The sequence below is a fragment of the Ixodes scapularis genome, unplaced genomic scaffold, assembly GCF_016920785.2.
Source record: "Ixodes scapularis isolate PalLabHiFi unplaced genomic scaffold, ASM1692078v2 ptg000105l_1___fragment_1__unscaffolded, whole genome shotgun sequence".
NCBI classification, from domain to species: domain Eukaryota; kingdom Metazoa; phylum Arthropoda; class Arachnida; order Ixodida; family Ixodidae; genus Ixodes; species Ixodes scapularis.
Genome location: NW_024609912.1, coordinates 253697 through 272955, shown reverse-complemented (window position 1 = coordinate 272955; position 19259 = coordinate 253697). Strand labels below are relative to the sequence as shown.

Below are 19259 nucleotides of genomic sequence, written 5' to 3'. Positions count from 1 at the left end.
CCCACATACCAGGGGGGCTATGTTGCGCTTTTTGCACTCCCAGGAGACTAGGGAGAGGGAAGTGACGTCAACGACACAGCAAATGCAGATTGGGTGTTGATTTCGTTTTCTTCTGTCAACATCCAATCTGCGTTTGCTGTGTCGTTGACGTCACTTCCCTCTTCCAAGTCTCCTGGGAGTGCAAAAAGCGCAACATAGCCCTCCAGTGGTAGCAAGCGCCTGGGCTGGCGTCGATGAGTTCCAGGCTGTAGTTGGTGGCCACCTCTTGACGATACGGCAGCAAGACGCGCGGGACGCTGAGTCTGGCTCCGTCAGCTCCGTCGCACAAGAGGAGAAATAACCAAAGCAGGAGGAGCGACACCTTTAGCGCCATGTTTTGAATGCACCGCCGAAACGACGGAAAGTTGTTTATATACGATTCCTGAATGCATAGATGGATGGATGGATATATTTTACTCCGACCCGTATATGTACCTCTCAATGTTACTGGCTATACCCTTAGTAGCGGGCGGTAGCTTGCGTCACCTAGCTTAAGTCTAAAAAAGACAAACATTTGATTCTTTCCGCCTTTTTAAGCCAAAATTTTCTCCCCCAAGCTTAGAATGTTTAAATGTGAAAACTATACTCGCTCCACACTGCAAAGAAAGTGAGGCTATAAAACCCCCTTGCCATGGGATAGCGAGTTCGTTTCACACGCACTGGCACCGTTCGAGTTCTTTCCCAGAATGCATCGCACTCGCAGAGTGTTCAGCGAGGTAGAGTGTTGCACGGAGAACTGGACTCAAACGAACTCGCCAAATGCACCGAGTGCAGAAGACTGATGCTGCCGCAAACTATGTTGTAGAAAAAGTACCGACCTCAAACCGAAACTTGAGGGGCAAACGTGGCAGATGGCGCCACGTTTGCCCCTCAAACGTGGCGCCATCTGGTGCACAACTTTTGAAACGATGGGAAGTGCGTTTCATTATTTGTGCCGCATAGTGTGCAGTACAGCTCAAACAAATGAATGCTTTTTATTTATTTTACAGTCTGCTATTAAAGGTACGCCGGGGCACCTTGTGCCACACCCGAGAAACCTCGTGAACCAAATTTTTTGAACCCGAGGAGTGACCAAAGAAGCGAAGTCACACTTCCATGACCTCGCTTTTCTATTGTGCTTATGCCTTATGCCACGCTAAACGCGCACATAAAGGTTAGGCGCAATGTCTCTTCATTACTGATGCATAGGTTTTTTGGGGTTCAGGGTAATATTTCAAGTGAATTGAAAGGAAAATTAAATTATTTACATCATTGTGCATCGTAAATGTATTTGAAATGGAGGATTTGATCAGGGTGTACGAAAGGGAAACTGGAGCAAGACAGTAATATACAAATTATTGAATCGCAAATTTTTAAAAATATGTTTATGGGACGGGAGTTGGACCTTTTGGACAAGTACAAGACAGATGACCAATTTAGAAAGCTGTGCGGAAGTTTAGATAGGCTGGCGCTCCTTCCATCAGAACTTGTATCCGAAGAACTAACCTATATCAGTGAGAAGTCTACCGGTGACATCGGCGACTTGCTGAACTACAGGGGGAAACAAGGTGACGGCAGACTCTTTAAATCGACTGCAAAATTCGGTTTCTTAACCTATCACGCTACGACTTTGTGCAGCATTGCCCACAGATGGTGCATTTTTTTTGTAAAATTTGCAAAGAGCGAACTTACCTGAGGAAAAAGTAAAGAAAGAAAAAGGCTTAGCTCCTATGGAAACGCAGCGACGCCACCGGTCTTCAAACAACACGGCGCCGTTTCGCACGGGAGACAAGAGATGGCGCAAGCGGTCGCGACGCCAACTGCCGCCAACGAACGAGCAGACGACGCCGAGAGCTGGCCCATTAGCAGACAAGGAACTGCAGTTCCTTGTTGTTACTGCGCCTGTTTTTGTTTCTGCGACTGTAGCCGCCTGCGGAACGTGCGCCGCTTTTGAGTCGAAAAAATTGTCTGCTAAAGACGCTGACTCTCGGTGCCGTATGCTCGCTCGTTGGCAGCGTTCGTTGCCAACGAACGCTGGCAACGCACGCATTCCTGCCCTGCCCCTGCCCCTGCCCCCCCCCCCCCCCCCCCCCCCCCCCGGTTCCGGAGCCCCTGTCACAGCGGGCTCCGTGGTCTTTCGCTCGGATCGTTACGCTGCAAGGGTTCGCTTCGGCGCGAGGAAAAGCGCGCTAGAGCACGCGAGAAACATCCGTCGAGGCGAAGGGTGTACTTACATGTTGGCCGGGTTTGCGGCGCCCCACGGCCTCCGGAGATGTCGCACTCCGTTGTCAATAAAAGGTTAAAAAAAACGTTAAAATAAAAAATAAATAATTAATAAAAGGTTAAAACAGCGCAAAAGACAACGGACAGGGTAAAGAAGGACACAGTCAGAGCGCTGACTCGCAACTAAAAAATTAGTTGCGAGTCAGCGCTCTGTCTGTGTCCTTCTTTACCCTGTCCGTTGACTTCTGCGGTACGGACAGGGTAAAGAAGGACACAGACAGAGCGCTGACTCGCAACTAAAAAATTAGTTGCGAGTCAGCGCTCTGTCTGTGCCCTTCTTTACCCTGTCCGTTGACTTCTGCGGGGCGGCGGCGGCGGCGGAATTGTTTTGGTTTGACGCGGTTTGCGAGCACATGTTGCGACGCGGTTTGCGAGCACATGTAGCGAAGACGTGACCGGAGAAGTGCCCCTGTGATGGTCCCGGAAGACGGAGAGTATCATTCGTAATCGTCGTGTGTGCTTTGAAAGCGAAGGGAGTCACAGGGTCCACGAGTGCGCAACCACAAGCCAAGGTTCACGACAGCGCTCCGTTGACTTTGGCGATCTCGTTCTGTTTTGTGCATAGAGATAGGTGTGGTGCAACACGGCGATGCGTCAAAGATTTGAAACGTTCGTGGTGTGTGGTGCGGTGCTTGGAGGTAAAAGCCCATACTAACACGAAGCGCAAATTGGTTATTGTGGGGTCGAAATTCAACGGGTTCAGCCCCGTCGTCGTCAGCTGATCCGGTCCAGCTGGTCCGGGAGGACACAGCGAGCGCTTTTAAAAGTAAATCTTCCTTCGTTCCGTTTCAAAATGTGGGAGATTCTCGACGCATACCGTAAGTAAAAAGCTGCGGGCGTTTTCAACAAAATTGCGTCGTTTTAATTGAACAGTGGACTCCGGATTATTGTCCTAAACCTGCTGTTTTTATGCTTCGTGTTGTTGGCGTTTGCACAGCGACGCACACCGCCCGAGTAGATGATTCGGTCCTGCAAACGACCGGTCATACAGAATTTCAGGGAAACTTACGTCACTACCGATATTTTCTCGTAAATCTCGTGTGAGTTTGTTGCGCTTATCATGCGGTGTGAGGCAACGTTTCCTAGCTGCCTACGGATGCATGAACTGAAACCATCTTTTACGTAGTAAACATAGCGTTTTTTCTTCATTTTGGAAAGAGGTGTTGGTGAATTTATTATGCTACAATCACTTGAGAGTTCAGAAATTGGGGAGAGCGAGCATGCTTTCCCAACTTTGTCTATTTTCTCTCTGGCATTGCCCCTAGTTTCAAGTTGCAGTTTCAGTAGACATACCTATACTAGCAGGTACAAACTGCTCTAAAGCAGGTAAAAGACTGGTAAGTCAGGGCGGTGCGGACTCCGTGTTTCGCGCTTTTCGCAAGGTGACTGGGTAAGTGCTTTTGCGAGGTATGCGGAATACGCAAACGATTTTGTTATGCCCGTCGGTTGCGTCTCTCCAGCAAATTACGAATAAGATGATCTGCAAAGGCGCAATCACCCTAGTAGCACCATATGTTGCCATAACGTAACTGGAATGTCACAAATGTAATGTAACGTTGGGGCACATTTGGGTATGTTATAGCAATGTTTGAAAACTAACGTAACAGAAACGTTCTCCTGTAACATTGTTTGAATGTCACTGAACGTCATGTAACGTTACATCACATAGGCAAACGTTCCAGGAATGTTAGAGAAGCAACATTGGAGCAACGTTTAGAAATAACCTCTTGGTAACATTTCCATCCTGACATACGGGCAATGTTATGCAGCGATGTTGGCCTAATGTGACGAAATGTGACGCATCACCACATCACACAGAGGCTGGTCAAGGATACACGAAGATACCAAACTTATAATAGTTCAATGTTGATTCTCTTGTTCAAACATTTTTATTTTTTTACAAACAGAAAGACCGCTCTAATGCTTGTGACGGGCGTGTTTGAAACAAATGTTCAAAATGTACCCTGGAAAGATTGCAGAAAATTAAAAAAATATCTGTCCAAAAGGTTTATGATAAAATTGAATTCATTTGTGTGTATGGCATTTCCTTGCTTCCAATATTCACGAGCTAGCATGCACCCTCATCATAGCTTTTAGGTTAAGGTAATTCGAATGTCCAGCTTTTGGAACGCATGCTAAAGATAACAAGAGGGTGAAGTCATGGGGTGTTATTGTGTTATCAAAGGTGGAAAACTCGCGCTGGTGACGCGACGACCCAAAGACCTCCCGAACATGTATAGGATGGCATGAGAGTCGTAGCCTGTAAATTAATTTGGAACACGTAGCTAGCTAAAATTATCACCAGAAGTGTATTTTAGTTGTGTGCTCTATTGCGTTATTTTCGAAGCGTAGCTCTGTTTCTGTGAAAAATATGAACATGATTACCCTACGGCCAGGTCGCGGAAAGCTCTTGGGGTCGACCGACTGCTCTATCCGACCCGAGCTTGCTGCCAAATGATTTCTACTATTTAAAATAGAAGCGAGGACCAATTTCACGACGGACTCAGGTCAAATCGAGCGACTGGGTGGTTCTTACTCTCGCCCTGTCTAGGTTGTCTGCGCCAGTGCTTGCCATAGAGATTTAGAGAAATCTTGGAGCGTGCAGTATAAGATACACCCTGGTTGAAAATTTGAAATAGTTACATGCAGAAGCTCATATTTCAGTCCAATTTACAGCTCAGCACTCTATTCGGAAAACTCAAAAAGTGGCGGCTCATTGCAGCACACTGCAAGTGAGACGACTGGCGGTAGCCATTGTCTCATAGACAGAGGAGTGGAAAAGGGAGACGGTTGAGGGGGAAGGTGAGCGATGAGATGGGAAGGAGAATAGAGGCAGGAAGAAAGAGGTCAAGTATGAAGTTCGAAGTCTAAAAACACACGCTCACACAAGGAAGAGAGGAGACAAAAGGAAAAGGGGAATGAGGATGAGAGGCTGAGGGAGCATGAAGAGAAAGATGAAGAGAAGTGGGGCAGGGAGGAGCAAGATCAGAGGGAAGAGAGAGGAAAGAGGGGAGGAAGAGCACACAGAGGGAATTTGAGACCAATGGGGGAGAAGGAGTGGAGGGGAATGAGGAGATGGGACGGGGTGGGGCCAGGTAAGACGTAAAACATCGCAGGTCATAGGCCTCGGTTGCATGGACACAAGATCACAGCTCCCCGACCACTCAGAATGAAGAGCCATATGCAGCTGCCACCAAAAAGAAAAGGTCAAAGGCCATGAACATAGAATCACTCAAACGAGAGAGAAGGGGGAAGAGGGGAGGAAAGATGAGTAGGATGGGTAGCAGGAAGAGGAAGGTGGACAAGAGAGTAGAGGAAGAGGGGAGGGAGGAATAAGGAGACCGAGGAGATAGAAGGGGAGGTGGCGAGGAGGAGCAGTCAAGGGTCCGAAGTCGAGATCAAAGGTCAAAGGCAACGAACATATAATCCTATGAAGGTGGGGAAGGGGGGGCCACAAACATTAAATCATGCGAGAAAATGAGGAGTGAAAGGTTAGAAAAGGCAACATAGGAGAGGTGGGACGGGAATGGGGTGAGATTAAAGAAAAGTGAGTGAGAGGGGGGGGGGAGGGGCAGGTAGGAAGGAGATCTAGCATCAAGGGCCACGGATACAAGGACGCACTCCGCCGACCACTCAAAATGAAGGGCCCCAAGGGGGGAGGCACTCACTTTATCAAGTGACGTGTTAGCGAATGTCCACGTTTCACCGAATGACACTTTAGCGAAAATTCGGACGCTGCGAAGCGGCGTTCTCGGGTGGGCCAAGTGGGTTCACATTTTTGTAATGAGCCGCCGCAGACTCGCCGCGCGGCGGATGGGTTAACGCGCGCCCCCGTTATTCGCTAAAACGTCGATTCGCTCAAATGCCGCTGTTCGCTAAAACGTCATTCGCTCATCTAATATGGACCCCAATTATAATGAAACGAGTATAATCGCACACACATTGTCGCACACTTCTCGCCAAAGAGCCGTCGACACGAGAACATATTTGAGCTTGAGGCTTCGAAGCTCGCTCTGCGTGGACCACTCTTTGCCTACATTTGTTATCTTGACACATCACAATGGCACAGCACAGTCGCATAGCCACGGTACTACCGTTTCGATGTTAACAGTTCACTATCGTTACCGATATTACGGTCGAGGTCATCCACTGATCACTGCAAGACGTTGCAAGATCGCCATCGTCCGCCATGATTGCACGATTGCACACTAGTACGGCATCACGGTTATGGCTGTACGGCTTATACCAATTTCCAATTTCTCCAATCGATGTAATGTTTTATAACTCTTAAAAAAAACTTATTTTAGTACTGTCAGATAAATTTCCACAGTTTATTCCTACTTGAAACTTCATGTTTAGTCGTTTACTCGTCGTTTACGCACACTGTTGACAAGCCAAGACGCCAAGAGTGCAAGTAGCTCAAGCCAAGCAAGGTCGAAGCCAGGTTGACCACGTGACCGTATTGACCGTATGTCAACGGACCGTCAAGGCCTGTTTCATCGGAGCGCTCTGCCGATCTCTCGGCGTGGAGGAAACGTAAACAAAGGTATGTTTCATTTTCGTTGTTGTTACTACTTGTGCTGAACAATGAAGCGGGCGAAGCGTTCGCTATCAGAGCTATCCGATCGCCAAAAAAGACATAGAGTAGCCGAAAGTGTTCGCAAGGAACTTGAAAGTTGCGGTACGAGCAGTGAGGAGTCGGTGGACACTGAGGTGTTTAGTAGCAGTTCGTACCGCATCTCCAAACTTCTGTAATGGACAGGGAATTTAAAACTTGGAAAAGCTGGGGAACTTAGAAGGAGGAATTTGCTAGACACCCTGGCTGATTTCATAGTTACCGATGTCTGCCAAGTTATGCTGAAGTAGGGCATGAAATTGTCGATATTTCACTGTGGTAGCTGACGTTGTGTTGTAATTATATACTTTTGAAACAGGAGCTGTGCGCACCTGCTTTAAACAGAAGGCAGAAAACAATGAGCCAGCCATCATCGTGCAGGAAGCCGACGCCAAATGGGCTGCTGCTGAATCGGTCAGGCATGCACCAGCTAGGACCAACAAAATGGTAATATGATATTTCTAATTTTGCTTAAACTGCCGAAAAATACTTTTGCATCCTAAAACAAGCCCAGATTTCAAACAAAGGCATTAGTCCACTTTACATAAAGACATTTTTAAGTATTAAGAAATTTATTTAGCCAATGAAAGAACACCATGTTATGACATTGTCTGCAATGAGCTTGACATTGTAGAAAATATGAGGCTCATTGACATTGCCCCTGGGTCCGGACAGTTCATCAAACGCCGTTTCATTGAACGCCATTTCATCGAAGTTGTTTCATTGAACGTAGCTTATTTGAGCAGTAGAAATATTTTTCTTTTTAGTGTCGGGAGGATAGCAGTGTTTTAATATTTATTGTAACTTATAAACTTATATATATATATAAAAGGAAGGAACCTTTTTTTGTCACCTTGTATTTTTTTTTTTTTTTAGTAAATGATGACTTCTGTTAATGAGGCCAATAAGACACAGTAACACTAACGACACTTTTAAAAGCTGTGATCATCAGGTGCAGTGATGAATGCACATCCATTCAAAAGCGTATACGGTATATATCTTCGTCCTTGAAGAGACCTATTCTGCTTCAAGACGAAGCCATCCTTGAGGCAGTGATCTGTCTCCGTGGCCCATGATATGGGAAAAGAAAAGACGTGTCTCCTCTCTTTGTTAATTTATTATAATCGACAGAACCGTGGACCTGCCGGATATTCGACATACAGTAATATACTGCATGTCAAAGATCCGACAGGTCCACGGTTCTGTCGGTTACAAAAAATTGACGAAGAGGGCAGGCACGTCTTTTTTAAGAACATCTGTGTTCTTAAAAAGAAAGCTATTCTCTTAGGATAAAATGAAAACAAAGTTAAATCTACAAATACAAAATAAAAAAGGCGCTGCGGAAAATAGCTGTTTCCCTCTTAAGAAAGTGACTTTCACGCATGAATAAATAGAAGGTTGAAGTGGGAAAAAGTGAGTGGCCGAGAACAGCCGCCTACCTTGCCAGAAAAGGATAAGTCGCGTATCCACTGTCTCCTGTGGGTAGGTCACACTTTGCGGTAAAAGTCTAAACTGGATGAAAAGAATGGCTTGTGCATGCAAAGAAACTGTGGTGAAACTGCTAGGACAGATGTAGGCATTTCTTTTTTTATCTTGATGACACTCTCTGCCCTGAAATAGGCACCCATTTTCTGAATGCAACCAACTTTTTTGTGTTATTTTTTTGCAGGAGCAGTGTGCCTCTTCTCAGGAGTGACTGAGGGGCTGCCACAAGGGGAGAAGGCAAGCATGTTTCTGATTACAAGGATGGACAGTTGGGCTGGGCTAGTTGGTAAGAATTCATGTTGAGAAACGGTGCGAAAACCAGACAAAGGAAAAAGAACACACAGTACCTTGTCCTGTGTGTTTTCTTATCCGTGCATTTTGCGCTGTTTTTCAGCATGTTTCTGCCTTGATTTTTCTGTTAGTTTTAAATGTTAGTAGTTGGTTACTTTGATCCCAGTTGGAAGCATGGAATTGGTTAACCGTGCTAAATGCATAGAATTAAAAAAAAAAAATTCATGCTTTCTAATTCATTTAAAATGCTTTTTTTCCTAATGATTTCTTTCTCTTTTTTTTACAGCCATCCCATGAGTAGAGTCCCTGTTGTTTGAATTTTTTATGTCAATTTGTAATATGCATATGTTACCTTTAATTTCTATTCATGCATACATTTTAGCCCCAGCTAGTGGTTTCTTTTATTTAATTTATGTACACATTAGTGTGGTATTTTTAGAAGATTTAAAATTTATGTTCTTTTTCTAGTCATTTTTGGTTTATTGCCTCCGTTATTTATTTGTATGTCCTAGCCCAAGATCGGGTGTAATTTGAGATATATTTAGAATTTTATTTTAGGCTACTTGCTTTATGTTGCTGGGAGTTTTAATATTTTTATTTTTATGCAGATCAGCCTTGTAATTTAGTGTGTTCTTTACAATTTTGTAGATCTAATAGCTTGTAAGAAACAGAAGAATTCTCTGGTACTTGTAATGTTGGTTTCGTTTTTGAAATAAATTTATTCCAATAACTTCTTGTTTTCTTCCGGAGTCCTGCTTCTAGGATTTCAAAATGCTGATTCATTAATGGCCTGTAATGCACATCCATTTACTCATATCAGGCACCAGCTCAAAAAATGACTTCATGACAACCATAAATGCAGTTTCCTGGCAGCGCTTGTCAATGTATTTTCGGATAACATTGTTCAGTAATGTCCAAGTAACACATGCAGTAATATCTGGCCAGTGCCAGCATATTGTAAAAACGTTTACTGAAAGTTGACAGAATAAAAGCACTGAGGAAAAATAGATGACCGCTCTTTCATTTAGTTACGACGCTCGTTTTTTGGAAGCAAAGACTCGCGCACAGGTCAAGATTAACTGCAAAAGGAAGGCTTGATCAAAGGAACTTTAGGGAGATAAGGGATGAGTCAGTAACACTCCACCTTCGGTATCTAGTTGATCTCGACCTGTATGCGACTCTTTGCTCCTCAAAAAATAAACATTGTTGCGAAATAAAAGAGTGGTCGTTTGTGTATGTTCTTCACATTTTTATTCCTTCACTTTTAAGTAAGCCGTAATGTCAGTGCAACATTTTGGTGTAACATTACTGGATGGTAGAATTCGTGGCCATTAACAACAACTAGCAACGTTAGCGACGACGTCAGAGTAACATTACTGATCTAGCATCCAGGTAACATAGAGAGCTATGTTACTGCAACATTTTGATGTGACGTTACTGGAAGGTAGAACTGGTGGCCATTAGCAACGTTTGGCAACGTTATCTAACAACGTTCCAGTAACGTTATTTGGGTAATGTCCAGGTAACGTATGCAGTTACGTTACTGTAACATTGTGGTGTAACGTTACTGGAGTGTAGAATCCGCGGTCGTTAGCAGCGTTCGGCAACGTTACCTGACAACATTCCAGTAACGTTGTAGCCACATTTTGTGCTACTTGGGCACATGCCAAGATTTACGATAACAGTGCATTTGATTCGGTGGTCCGTATATACTCCGTTTCACCTTATGTTGTTCCGCAGCGAAGGCTAGAAGCGCGAGCTCATAGCGTTGGGAGCTGCTCTTAACGCACGGGAGCTTGTGCCGCCGAGATGTGCCCTAGAGCAAGGAGCTCGAGCTTGTAGTACCTTTAACTGCTGTACATCATAAGGTGAAACAGAGTATAGTTGTATTTTACCCTGCTCTCTGCAACACCGTGTCATGACGAAGAGCTGGAACGTTCACGGTTTGTGATGGACTACCGGTTGACCTAAAGGCAAATCCAGAACTCCTTTTTTGTGTGTGTGTGTGTGCGGGGCGGGGGGGAGGAGGGGAGGGAAAATCTAAATCAAGATAAACAGGACTCCGGTTGCGCCTTTTGTTAGAACCGCCGCAGAACCACATTGCGCCGACGGCCCCTATAGATGTGCGCCGCTGCGCCGACTTTTGGTTCTAAGCCGTGCTTTGAAACCGCCGCCGCGGACTTCAGTCTCGGTTGAAGTGACGGGGTGGTTCTCCAAGTTCAGAGTACACCTGTGCCTGCTCGGGTGCGACCTACCCTATTTCGAACCCTCGTCCTTGAGTATCGAGGTGATCGAGCCTTCTAGTCGTAGTCGGTTTTATTTCGGGGGATCCACCCATGTCAAATCGCTCTCCGAGAAGGGGGGGGGGGGGTCGACTGTTTCAAAGAAAGCGGCCGCCCCCCCCCCCCCCCCTTCCCTTTTGGGTCCACCCCTGGGTTGACAGAAGCCCGCGTCGCACGAATCGGCAATGAGTGCACTTGGGCTGTTGTAGTGGCTCTAGGCTGTTGATCTCGACGGTGAGGAAGCGGCGAAAGTGACCTCTGAAGTAAATGTAAATCCTTGTTCATCCAGTTATCCGGTGTCAAAGTGTGGAGGGTCCCCAACGTGTACTGAGGGCGGGAACTACGAGCGTTTTGCCTTGCTTTCGTAACCGAAACGAGAACAGCGAGATTTGCTGCCTTGCGTACTCCACAATGATGGAGGCAATAAGTCGTCAAAAACCCGTTTTTAGGGTTTCAAACCAAGTAAACAAGACAAATATAATTAAACTTCGTTGTCTGTATGCAGGAGGACTTATGTAACACAACAGATACATTCTCTTTCCAAAACGAAAAAGAAAGTAAAACTCAGTCCGCCATATATGGCAGCTACTTCTTCGCTGCAGAACCTATGCTGGCAACGTAAGCGGTTTTAATATGGCAGCCTCCGCTTTGCGCCGCGTTCCCTTTCCCTCCTTCCCCCCCCCCCCCCCCTGAACGAAACAAAACGGCCATCTTGGAAAAATCAAAATAGTGATGGTGATAGCGATGGGTCTTCTGTAAAAACTCCGAGGACAAATGTAATCACTTTTTTTCGTTTTCTTGTTTTAATTAATGTAAGGAACACATATTCATCTTAGCAGAAACTAAAATCATGGCAACAAAATAACCTAAAGTTCGAACATTTAGTTGTGCCTAAATACACTTGGTAATGTCTATAAACCTTGTTTCAGTAATTAAATGCAAACAGAACACAGGCGTGGAAACCCTTGCTGATAGCCTTTCCTTGCAAGTGTGAATGGTCAAAAGCCGATGCAATGATAGGCTGAAATACTTCGGGGATAGCATGCTTAAAGTGGCCAGAAATATTAAACGGGGTATATCTATCGTCTTTCCATCAAACTTTTCGGAGCTTAATCTTCTCAATAATTACCTTCTTGCATGTTTCGCGGTAATCCGTGGCATGGATTCACCACACTATTTTTGTCAAGTGTGGCAAGAGGTATGCACCACCATCAGAAAAAAATATGACAATTTATTTAATTACGACAGGAAGCCACGAAAGGTGAAGATGGCAAGACCCGATCCACCAAAAAGGAGTGGGCCTAAGAGTGCAGTCTTCGTCCATGATTCACGACTGTAACCTATGATGAATGCAGAGAACAAAGGAGTCCATCAGGTCAACAGGAACCAATATCTGACCCGAACATGCAGGGCAATGCAGAGCAGGGGCAAATTTATGGGTCAGCCTGGGGGGGGAAGGGAGATGACATCATGGGCAAAATGTTGCCGATCTGTTTTGTTAACCTAATATTTGTTATGTCACTAAACACCAACGTTACTAAAACGCTCAGTTGGAAAACTCACTCTTGGAACCTGGACCGCTGGCGTTCACCGAGACGAAAGAAAATAAATATGATAACAGCGCCACCCTTTTGCGACGAATTAAAACATGCAAGTTGTTTTATTTAGCTACTGCAAAATGGCCCTGCGAGATGGCGCCACGGAGAGTTCCTGTATAGGCTCTTTACAGGAGCCATAGTTGCATGACTGTTTTTCACGTACCGCCGCACCGCTACTCACCGAGATGTGATCATGTGAGGAGCAGACTCAAATGCCGTGCACGAAAGTACACATTGCACGCACCCTGGCATACGTTCCCCTACTCTTGAGCTCACCGTGCTGCCATTCGTCGAATTCAGTCACATCAGGAGCAGGCTCCATATGCCGTGCAGGAACGACGGCGCTACGAGATGAACACGCAACTCTGGCTCCCGTAGGGAGCCTATACAGGAACTTTAGCGCCACTGGCTCTTCTGCGACTCGACGGAACCACTAAGTGTAGCCGTGGAGTTTCCTTAGTGGCTGCTGTGGGAGAAATGGCGGCGTTGCAACAGACTTCTTCCAAAACCAACGCGCCCCATCGCGGCGAAATACCACGCAGTGCCCTCTGGGAACTAGTTGACCACTTAGTTTTGGTTTCGACTGAGCAGCTTCATCTCATGCAATCACGCCGCCACCGAATACGCTGCTTGCGTTTTCGATTATCAGAATTTTTTTACGAATGTACAATACACTCATTCTCGAGCGATACAAAATGAAGAGCGGGGCAATTTCCTTGGTTCCAAAAACACCGGATATTATGCGTGCATATGCAAACGTAGTAAGACGTGGCTTAGTCACCTCACCCCACGAGTGCATCTTTGAGCTCAGTGTCAGTAATCCCGTCCAGTACCAGTGAACTACAACTGAAATTTGGTCACCTTGAGCCCTACACATATTTTGTTTGCCAAACGTATGCTTCTTGTTACTTCATTGGGCGAAAAGCAAGCCACATCCTCACAGGAGTATCAAAGTTGAGCCCACCGTTGGCGCATTAACTTTTAAGGAAACACAATAAATTCAACCTCACTACTGCACAAAAGTTACTATGATGTCTTCCTCATGTCATCACATATCTCACACTCAAATTTTAAGCTGATAGAAGATTAAATTTGTGCAAACGCTAAGATTGGCTAGCTACGACGGAGGCCCTAACAAGTGTCCCCTACTCCTCACTAAGCCTTCTTGGACGAGCTTTTACTAACGCCCAAGATCTGTGCCTGAACGGTGTGTCTGAAATTATCTCGGCACACTCAGTCAGGAAGAAAGCAAACACATAACAAATATTATGGCCATTAGCAACCGTCAAATGCGCTTTGAATAATTTCGTTCGTTCGGCGCACCGCAGAATTCATGCCCGTCCAGTGCACTTCCGGTGAACGGTGCAACATTGTTCACACAAGTGCTCGACTTCTGCTTTCTTTTTTTGTATGTGCGAGTGTACCTATATTATTGCAGGATAACTTTATGAGCATACGCGATGTTGAATATTAGTGGAAGGGGAGCGGGCGGGGACTTCACTTCGTGCAGTGCTGCGGGGCAGTACAGGTAAGAAATGAGAAGTGTGTTCGAATGGAGCTTTTCAATGGCGTGTCTGAGTTTCACTTCGCATACTCAGGCGTATTAAGAAAAACAGTAATGTCAAAAAGTTATTTTCGTCTATGGATGCACGAAAAACAACAAAAAAAAAACAACAAAAAAAAAACTTCCTGGTCAACAACACTAATGTAAAGGCGCGAGCTCGATGTATGCATACTTATTGGTTGCTACAGCTTGTTTATTCGTACACAAGCAAGATCCCCCAGCTTCGCAGCGTCAATATTCCTAGCACTGGCTCGTCCACATACCTCGAAACGCTAACAAAAAGGCTCAAGTACAAAAATACAACAAGCATTGATACATTTCAGGCTTGTGCTAAAGCTTCGAGGTCTGGCCATTTAGGTTAGTTTAAAGACCACAAATGGCGTTCTCGGGACCAGAAAACATGAAATAACGGCCGTTTACAGTCCACACTCCGTGTATAATCTCTTGTCGACGTGTTCATCGAAACCGAAACCATGCCACTCTCCTCCCTGGCTAACTAGTTCCCAGAGTGCAACGCGCGCCGTGTTGCATGCAGGAATTTAGGGAAGTAGTTTATTGCGTTTTAGTTCGGTTCTCGAGTATAGATGGAAGCCACTAATCATTTCTTCCTAACAAAAGCTGGCATATGTAGATTTTTCACTGAAAAAAGTTAACCTTGGGGGCCCTATTCCCCCCACCCTTAAAATCTGCCCATGATGCATGTGCCAAGAAAATGAGGGAGAAGAGTGGAAGAGAGCACGCGGCGACGTCAGGACACCCGAGCTCTGGTTAGAAGGATTGGTGGGTACACCTAAAGCTAGCTGCCTTTGTCTCCACTGAACTCGTCGAGGACGTTTGAATGCGAGAGCCAAACACTGGACGCCCGCGTTCTGCAGTCGAACGTGTTCAACGAGTGCAGCAGAAACAAAGGCTGCCTTTATCCCCACTGCACTCGTCAAACGCATTCGAATGCAAATGCGAAACGCTGGACACCGACGTTCTGCACGTTGTTATGAACGGCCCCCGGACCAGACCGTCTCTATCTAATCCAACCGGCACCGGTGAACTCCTTGAGTATCGTCGCCATATGGTTCCAGTCAGTCGAGCCCGGAGACGAGGCGAGAGGCGACAAAGGGATGCCGTGGCTTTCGACGGAGGACCCCCCTGTTGATGTCGCCACACCTAGGCGCGAAGCTGAGCCAGATCCTTCTTCCTGGCTGCGTTTACGCTGGCCGGAAACGGGGTGAGCCGACGCAGGAACCGGGGGATTCCCATGCGAGGATTCCGGGTGACGGCACGCCAGCTGCGGGACCTCAGTGAGGGTTCGGCGGGGATTATCTTCGGACGCCACTACTCCGGCCAAACCCTTTCTCGTGCTGCCGCCTGATGGAGGGATCGGCACTATCTCGGCCAACGTCGTCTCCCGGGCTGACAGTGGACCCTTTGTTGTCGCCTCCTCGGCGCGGCATTCGAGGGCGAGAGTGACTCAGCGCCGGGATGTGATGTCCGGCCGCCACTACACTGTGTGCTTGTGCGTGCTAGTGGGCGGGGCCTGACCAGTTGGGGAACGGCGTCCTTGCCTAGGGACGTAGGGAAGGGGGACCTTATAAAAAGAGCGGTTTTACGCGCTCTTTCTGTGTTCTCACGTTGTTCTCATGCCGAACGGCAGACTGTACATAGTATGTAAATAAACAGTTTGAGAAGAGACACCCTGGCTCGCTACCAACTCTGCCCGATGTCCTGGGCGACGCATGGCTCCAGCGGAGATCGACTACATGGACAAGCCCCGAGTCACAACAACGTGCAGTACAGACAAAGGCAGTTAGTTAGGTTTAGGTCTACCCACTAATCGTTCCAATCGGAGCTCTGCGTTTTGACATTCCTGCACCCTCATCCCCTCCTCTCTCTCAATTTCTTGGCACATAGAGTTCTGGAAGTTTAACAACAGTGGCTAGTGAAAAATCCAACGGACATGACATCCACAAAAAAAAAAAGCAGCTTTCTTTGGGATTTTTTAAAGTTGTTCTAAATTGCACAGCACTCATAGGATCTCTTTGCACTTAACCCGTCTCCCGTAGCACACTTCAGGACTAATCGCCAGACGACCGTCAATTCAGAAGACCGTCCCACACAATCTCGCAGGTCCCCCGAAAATGGGAGACGTGCGGAGGAGTGCGAGAATAGGCCAGCAGGGTGGCATACTCTCCCTGACACGATTCGGAACGAGCAGGTTTAAAGCCAGACGACTCCAGAAGGAACGTCTGCACGTCCGCAGCTTACGTCCCCTTGGGGGAGGGAAACCAGTGGCTCCCACAACAGACACTCACTTTTCCATTAACAAAATTATTGAGACTTCTTTAATACAGCCGTCAAATAAAGCAATCGTGCTCAGCTGCTGAACAGCTGCGCTTGTTTTGACGTTCAGTAGGTGCACCGAGAACTCCAACTCGAGTTACTCCGTTCGGAGCTGAGGGAGCCGCTACTGAACGCACCATCACCACTACTGCAAGGGAGGTCACGTGGAAATATTGTGTCCCTGAACTGCTTCTGCCGCTTCGAACACCTTAGAGTTGTCAGAGCTGCTCGTCGGTTTCAAGTCGTACCCAAACCCAGCAATGCGTGTCGCTGTGGAGGGGGGAATAACTCATCAGCTGCCCAAAAACTATATGAGTAACTTATCCCATGAGTAGCGGGCCTTATAGCAAGCTCGTTTCAAACGCACTGGCATTATGCGAGTCATCTCCCAGAGTGCACCACACTCGCGGAGTGCCGCATGAAGAACCGGTCTCAAACTAACTTACCGAGTGCAGCCTGATGCTGTCACCATTTGCATTGTAGTAAGAGTGCAGACCTCAAACTGAAATTAGCGCTCCGCTGTTCGACATGACGGGCAGGAATGTGATTGTGAGTTGCTGCAACAAGCAGTTTATATCTGTGATGACTTCAAACAACTCGGCTGTAAGAGATATTTACAAATGGCATTAGTTCCTGTAACCAGCTCAGTACAAAACAGCTGTAACTTTTTGTTGAACGATACACTGGAAAAAAACTGTTTGCGCAAAAGCTTGATCAGAGCAAACGCAAGAAATTTGAAGGCTAGGCACGCCTTGAGGAACAAAAGGATGCCCACACGACGCTTTCTCTGAAGCGTGCTCCTTCTGTACGAACAGTCCAAGTTAATTATAGGGTTAGAATATTGTTTGCCAGTTTCACGCTATTTTGGATGGGTGTGATCTTGGTGGCAAGCTCAGTCTCGTCGTAAAGCGGTACTCGGTCTTGTTGACTGATATTGCCGTTTCGTTTGACACTGCGATGTGCAACACTCTCGAAGCTAGCTAGCTGTAGGGCACGTTTCATTCTTGATTATCGCCGCTTGTCCAGAAATCTCTGTGACACTTGTTACAAATGCAAGCCATTACCCTCGAGAATCCAGACACAATTTTTAAAAAGTGCAGGACTGTGGAGAGGCAGCGCAACTTGCTTTGATCAGAATCGTGGTGCGATCAACAAGAGCTTGTTTGACTCCTCGTCAAGTGACGGTATAGTGACTCGTGCCCCCGAACGCTTGGATGCCCATCAAGCACCAACGTCCTGGACACATTCTGTTGGAGAACTTTTGCAAGTGTAATCCTAGGGCTACCTTTGCTGCTTGTAGTGCTACTAGAGTTGGAATGAAATTCCATGTCCAGCATTGAGTCTTTGCCATGGTGTTTGCCAAGCTGAAAAACTGTGCTTCTGTGTTAGCAGCCAGTCAAACAACTGTGCCAAAAACAGATTGTCGTTGAGAAAAGGGTGAAACTTCCTCATTTTGAATATGATTCAGCTGTATGAGCGAGGGTGTCCGTTAGGGTCACGGACCTGCACCAATAGCTTTATTCCCCTCAAACTTTTTACTGAAAAGGGTGTAGACCTATATTCAGGATTTGGAACAGTTTGATTTGGTCCTCGGTCGTGCAGTCACTCAAGTTCGGAAATATAGGGACTACAAATGTCGGCATGGGCAGGTCTTTGGGCTCTTAAAGGGGCCCTCCGGAGCGTTCTGCGATGGTCTATTTATGGTGGTAACTCAATCTACAGGCCCTAAGGATCCTAAAAATCATAAAATTACGGTCATGCGTGGCAGATTTCCCTATTAAAGTTGCTATCAAAGTCCCTGGCACGCCCCCCTTTCTGAGATGACCCCGGAAAACGGGAGGGGCATCTTTATGCGTCAGCCAATAGCAAGCGAAGGATTCTGGCATCTCTGCGCGTCACCAACGCGGCCGACCGCCGATCCGCGGAGGAATCTCTCGAACACGCGCAGACCGTCGTCGTCAAGGAGCCTCGACTTTGTGCTCAACAATCGTCGTTCGTCGCACCGCACCGTCGCGCTGCTGCTGCAATACGCAGTCGCATTGCACAGATGACAAGGAAAAGTTTGACTCGTTGACGTGGAAGGATTGCACAGGGGTGGAAGCGGGCTAGAGCCTTTTGTATCAGGGCTGGGAGCAGCAAAAGTCCCACTTTGGAGCAGTTTTGGAGCAGTAAAACGCTCGCTTTAGAGCAGCTCGGGAGCAGCAAAAATAAGTTTTGTAGCCGTCGAAGTAGGTTTTGCAGCAGGTCACGGAGGTCAAACAAATGTCTAAAAGTGATTTGTTGTTTCTAAATGTGAAAATGTAGCAAAAATATATGCATGCACATCCCAGAATAATTTTCAAGCAACATACATACACACCTTTCTATTTCTATTGCATTGAAATATGGAATATTGGCAATTTATGCAAAGGGAAGGCTTTGAGAACCATTCCGGCAGCAGGCAGAGTCATGATAGACTTTATATGGGAGGACCCGACAATAAAAGCCTAGCTTGAGTCACGCCAGTACAAAACCGTCTACTTAATAGACTAATTGTAAACATGTATCCAGAAAACTAAACCACTGCAAGGTGTCGGATAAACTACTTTCGCTGACTACAGTTTTTGTTTAATAAAGAATATACATGTTCAATCACTACTTAAAAAGCCCGATATCAAGTTTAGTAACAAAATACAAGGCTACTGACATTTGACAAAAATTCAGATGCAAAATAAAATGTGTATTTTATATCTTTAGACTACCACAGTCACTCGTACATATGCAGCTTTAAGCATCGACTATAAGAGCAA

The 19259-nt window shown here is 46.4% G+C and overlaps 2 long non-coding RNA genes across 2 annotated transcripts; one reads left to right on the top strand and one right to left on the bottom strand.

Annotated features, from left to right (window-relative positions):
* Positions 1–6757: 6757 nt before the first annotated feature.
* On the top strand, positions 6758–8624 carry LOC120839832. The gene is made up of 3 exons (XR_005715401.2): positions 6758–6847; positions 7236–7363; positions 8586–8624. It is a non-coding gene; the product is annotated as an uncharacterized LOC120839832 (long non-coding RNA).
* A 3561-nt stretch (positions 8625–12185) lies between these two features.
* LOC121833954 lies at positions 12186–17216 on the bottom strand. The gene is made up of 2 exons (XR_006076953.1): positions 16917–17216; positions 12186–12419 (listed from the first exon to the last, which is right to left on the bottom strand). It is a non-coding gene; the product is annotated as an uncharacterized LOC121833954 (long non-coding RNA).
* Positions 17217–19259: the final 2043 nt, after the last annotated feature.